General features: G+C 44.6%; 1 pseudogene; it reads left to right on the forward strand.

Annotated features, from left to right (window-relative positions):
• Window positions 1–2,877: 2,877 nt before the first annotated feature.
• Window positions 2,878–2,994, forward strand: LOC122044792 (annotated as a pseudogene).
• Window positions 2,995–5,624: the final 2,630 nt, after the last annotated feature.

The raw sequence follows: 5,624 nt of genomic DNA on the forward strand, positions 1-5,624 counted from the left end.
TCACGATCTCAACTTAGATTTTCGAAATGGATATAAGTTGGATCAACGCGTAATGTTCCCTTCCTGGGAACACGTCCTCACAGTCACTCCCCTCGAGTGACTTGCCTTAACTTACCTGTCAAATGTCCGGTCAGCCCTTCGACCCGTCTGGACTTTGTGCCAGACGTCCGATCAGCCCTTGGACCCATCTGGACTTCGTGCCAACTATCAGGGCAGCCCGTCGACCTAGCTGGACTTCGTGCCAGACATCTGGTCAGCCCGTCGACCAGTTTAGGCTTCGTGCCAGCTATCAGGTCGACCCGTTGACCTAGTTGGACTTCGTGCCAACTATCAGGTCAGCTCGTCGACCTAGTTGCACTTCGTGCCAGACATCCGGGCAGCCCATCGACCAATTTGGGCTTCGTTTCAGCTATCAGGTCGACCCGTTGACCTACCTAGACTTTGTGTCAAACATTCGGTCAGCCCGTCGACCAGTCTGGGCATCGTGCCAGCTATCAGGTTGACCCGTTGACCTAGCTAGATTTTTCCTGCACACTTCGTCAAAGTGTTTAGATAGATATGAAACTAACTTAACCTACTTTGTCATTTATCAAAACTTGAGTTAGACCATTAGTACTAACCGCACCAACAATCTTCCCTTTTTTGATGCAATGACAACCTGGGTTAAGTTAGTGAGAACTATGCAAGTAAAACAAGCAATTATAAGATTTTTAAGTTAGTCTTATTTTTATATTTGGCATTTCATTGTTTAAACTAACTTAAACCACCTAACTCTCTCCCTTTGACATTCATCAAAAATAACACAGAAAAATAAGTGATTTAGGGAAGTAAAAGAAATTCATCAAATAATTAAAGTCAGATTGACTTGGGGGAGTCTAAAGTAGAAAACATAGAACATCTTACTTTAAACTTTAGCTTTTAGCTTTTTCAAAAAATAGCTAAGTTTAAGAGATCGTTTAACTTAGAAAGATAACTTTGTAAATTTTAGAATAATTTTCAAGGATAAACATTTGCAAAGTTGACCTAATTTTTAATATAAGCTTTGTAGGTTTAAAATAATTTTTAAACACAATCTTTCAACAATAAGGATTATAAAGACTAATTTTCAAATATACCATTTTTACAAATCCAAATTTCAACTCAGTGGATAAAATTGATTTTCAAAGTTTGTAAAATCTAATATTCAAATCCAATTTTCAAAACTAGGTAAAATCTCTTTTTCATAACTAAGTTTGTAAAATTCAATTTTTAAAACCAATTTTCAAAAACCAAGTAAGATCTAATTTTTAAAACTAGGTTTGTAGAATCCAATCTTCAAATTCAAAACTTAGTTAGTTTTTTTTAAGGATTTAAAATATTTTTAAGGAAATATTTTTTAAAAATTAATTTCAAAATAAATAGAAATAAGTGTGAAAATAATTAATTCTCCCCCCGAACCTGACAGTATTTTAAAAATCTATTGAAAATATTTGCAAAAAGAATTTAAAGTAAGATTTTCAAAGTATATATCCACTTGTTGGATCATGAAAGTCGATAGAGGGGGGGGGTGAATATCGATTTAAAAAATATCGTAAAGAAGATCAAGTACGCAGCGGAAAAAATGAAATTGGAACAATGCTAACACAAGTAATTTTTTACTTGGTTCGGAACCTTGGTCGACTCCTACTCCAAGGCCTACCCCTCCAACCTGAGTGCTCCACATGGCGCCGTGTATCGAGGATAACTTTTGCATTCCGAGCGCCTGGATCCCTTCCGAGCACCTGGATCCCTTCCGAGCGCTTGGACCTCCGGGCGCCCGGACCTCCGGGCGCCCGGACCTTTGTTTTTTCAGCAACTTGTAAAAAAACATTAGTCCGAGGAAAAATGTAAAACTACCCTGTAAAATAAAGTGTTAGCACAGTTATATTATAAGAGTAATAAAAGCAGTAATTAGATTTTGTCTCCTAGAGACCAGAATCTAGTCATGATTTCAACTTAGATTTCTGAAATGGATCTAAGTTGGATCGACGCCTAATGTTCCCTTCCTGGGAACGCGTCCTCACAGTCACTCCCTTCCAGTGACTTACCTTAACTTACCTGCCAGACGTCCGGTCAACCCTTCGACCCGTCTGGACTTTGTGTTAGACGTCTGGTCAGCCCTTTGACACGTCTGGACTTCATGCCAACTATCAGGTTAGCTCGTCGACCTAACTGGATTTCGTGTCAGACATCCGATCAACCCGTCGACCAGTCTGGGCTTCGTGCCATCTATCAGGTCGACTCGTTGACCTAGCTGGACTTCGTGCCTGACATCATGTCAGCCCGTCGACCAGTCTAGGCTTCGTGCCAACTATCCGGTCGACCCGTTGACCTAGTTAGACTTCTCCTGCACACTTCGTCAAAGTGTTTAGATCAATATGAAACTAACTTAACTTACTTTGTCATTCATCAAAACTTGAGTTAGCCCGTTAGTGCTAACCGTGTAACGCCCCGGCCGGGGCGGGCCCCACCCGGACCGAACCGGGAACGCCACTAGAATTGCCCATCGGGTTGATGACTAGCTCCACAGACCACCGGAGGTCCTTTCAACGTGCTTTGTCCTCACTCGCACGCACCCTGGAAAACTTCCCAGGAGGTCACCCATCCTCAGATTTCTCCAAGCAAAGCACGCTTAACTTTGGAGTTCTTAAGTTTGGGTTTCTGAAAAGGAAGGTCCACCTTGGTGATATGGATAGTACCATCTAACCTTGGATTCCCTGGTCTAGTTGGTAGTAGTTACCACCCAACATATGGGGAGATCATGGGTTCAAATCCAAGTAGGGGGAGGAGAAAGAAAGAGGTATTTTAAGCAGGGATAGCTCAGTTGGGAGAGCGTCAAACTGAAGATCTGAAGGTCGCATGTTCGTAGAAAGGAGAGACGGTTGGCATCTCCCTTGATAGGGACGAGAACGTCTTTCGGGCTTTCCTGTAACACATACGGTTAAGGCTATCTGAAGAGCTTAATTTATACTTTCATTACCTAGTGGCATGGAGAAGGAGGCTATGAGATTAGCCTAACTTACATATGGGATTGTAAGTGTTATTGTGGTATTGTCAAACATCAAAAAGGGGGAGATTGTTGGTGCAATATCCCTCAGGTCAAGGTTGACCTGGGTAACCAAGCTGAGTCTTGGTTTGGGTTTAGATGTTTGACAATAAGATATTGATTGAAGAAGAGTCAAGTAGGTCAAGGTTGACTGGATACTTGACTGGGAAGTCCTAACTGGGATGTTAGGCAAAATGAAAGACCTAGTGAGTGAAGCTAGGCAGTATGAAAGTCCTGGTGAGTGAAGCCAGGCAGAAGAAAAGTCCTGGTGAGTGAAGCCAGGCAGAAGAAAAGTCCTGGTGAGTGAAGCCAGGCAGAAGGAAGTCCTGGTGAGTGAAGCCAGGCAGAAGGAAGTCCTAGTGAGTGAAGCTAGGCAGATGGAAATCCTGGTGAGTGAAGCCAGGTGAAAGTCCTAGTGAGTGAAGCTAGGCAGATGGAAATCCTGGTGAGTGAAGCCAGGTGAAAGTCCTAGTGAGTGAAGCTAGGCAGATGGAAATCCTGGTGAGTGAAGCCAGGTGAAAGTCCTAGTGAGTGAAGCTAGGCAGATGGAAAACCCTAGTGAGTGAAGCTAGGTGAAAGTCCTGGTGAGTGAAGCCAGGCAAGGGAAAATCCAGATGGATCAAGGATGATCGGACATCTGGTGCTGGGAAGTCCAAGTAGGTCAAAGGATTGACTGGATACTTGGCATGAAAGAAAAGTCCAAGTAGGTCAAAGGGATTGACCGGATACTTGGCACAGAGAAAAGTCCAAGTGGGTCAAAGGGATTGACCGGACACTTGGTAAGGGAGTCCTAGCAGGTCAAGGGAGTGACTAGATGCTAGGCATGACATACCAACAGGTCAAGGTTGACCGGATGTTGGTTTGGGAGGTTTGGGACTTGGTTTTGGACAAAAATCAAGTGCTGGATCGATCAGTGGATCGATCCAGGCTCTGGATCGATCAGTGGATCGATCCAGACCTGTCCCAGCGAACAGAGAGCTTCTGGATCGATCCATGGATCGATCCAAAGGTCCCAATCGATCAGTGGATCGATTGGGACGCGGCTGCTTCGCGCGATAAGCGCTGGATCGATCCGTGGATCGATCCAGGCGCGTTTCCAGAGCACAGAGGCGCTCTGGATCGATCCGTGGATCGATCCAAAGCCTCCCCGATCGATTGGGAACATTCGAATCGATCGGGATCCGACCGTTGGCGTCGTTTATAGCTGCAGGCGTGTGATGGCTGCGGTATTGCTTCTCCGATTCACTCCAGATTACTCGCCAGCTCCTCCACAGCGCTCTCAAAGATCAGATCGCCAGTTCTTGAAGGATCTTGGAAGCTTTCCAAGTCAAGAGGCGGATCAAAGGCAACAAGAGAAGCTAGGGTTAGGGTTTTCTGTACTCATTGTAAGCTTTGCGCTTGTATTTTGTTTCCCTTTCCTTTCTTCTTGTACTGAGAGTCTTGTAGGGCTTCTCCGCCCTCGGTAGTTACCGAAAAAGAGTGTTTTCATAGTGGAGGGTGCGTGCGTGGTGTGGATCCTTGGATTAGTCACCTCTTGTGAGGTGGATACCAAGTAAACCAACCGTGTTAGCGTTGTTGCATTTGTTTCTGTATTTTCCGCTGCATATTCTTGAAGAAACAAGCAACGCCAAGCAACGCCGAGCAACGAGCGAACGCGACGAGCTATTCACCCCCCCTCTAGCTACTTTTGGTCCTAACAAGTGGTATCAGAGCAAGGTTGCTCTTCACCGGAATCACCGCCGGAAGGGGCAAACATATCAAGAAAAGCTAGAGGGTGAAGAAGTTGGAGCAAATTCTTCAAGTTCAAGACTTTATCAAGCTCAACTTCAAGATGCAATTCCAAGATGGACTTGGATTTGACACAAGGGTGGCTCCACCATACACATCGGCAAGCTTCGATTCTTGGAGATCAAGAATCGAAAACTTTCTTATGATGGAGATAGAGCAATGATTTGCTCTAATGGAAGGCTTCAAAGCTCCAACGAACTCCAAGGGCAAGCTTCTAAAGAAAAGCAGATGGAGCTCAGAGCAAATTCAAAGGGGCGAGGCAAATGACAAAGTGACCAAGCTTCTGGTCAACTTATTGCCTAGCCACATCTTGGCTCGAGTTGGAGAATTCGAAGATGCCAAGGAGCTTTGGAGCAAATTGGCCAAGCTTCATGAAGAGATCCCCTCCACTGTACAAGATCATGAAGAATCCAAAGAGGGTGACTCTTTGGAGCAAGACCAAAAGGAGGATTCCGAGGTTGATAGATGCTCAACCTCCGAAGAAGAGGAAATCCAAGATGCTTCATCCTCAAGGGAATGCAACGAAGGGAACAAGGAGGGAGCATACTCCTTGTTTCATATTCAAGATGATGAAGTCTCCACCTCTAGGATTGAGGGGGAGCAATCCTTGGTGACACCGGATCAAGAAGAAGGAGAAGCTTCTACATCCGGGTCAAGAGATGAAGAGGATGAAGAAGCTTCCACCTCCACAAGTCAAGAAAAATCAAATGGAGGAGCATCACTATCGGATCAAGAGGAAACCCCTACATCCACATCACATGGAGGAGAAAGC

Source organism: Zingiber officinale, chromosome 2A (assembly GCF_018446385.1).
Source record: "Zingiber officinale cultivar Zhangliang chromosome 2A, Zo_v1.1, whole genome shotgun sequence".
NCBI lineage: Eukaryota > Viridiplantae > Streptophyta > Magnoliopsida > Zingiberales > Zingiberaceae > Zingiber > Zingiber officinale.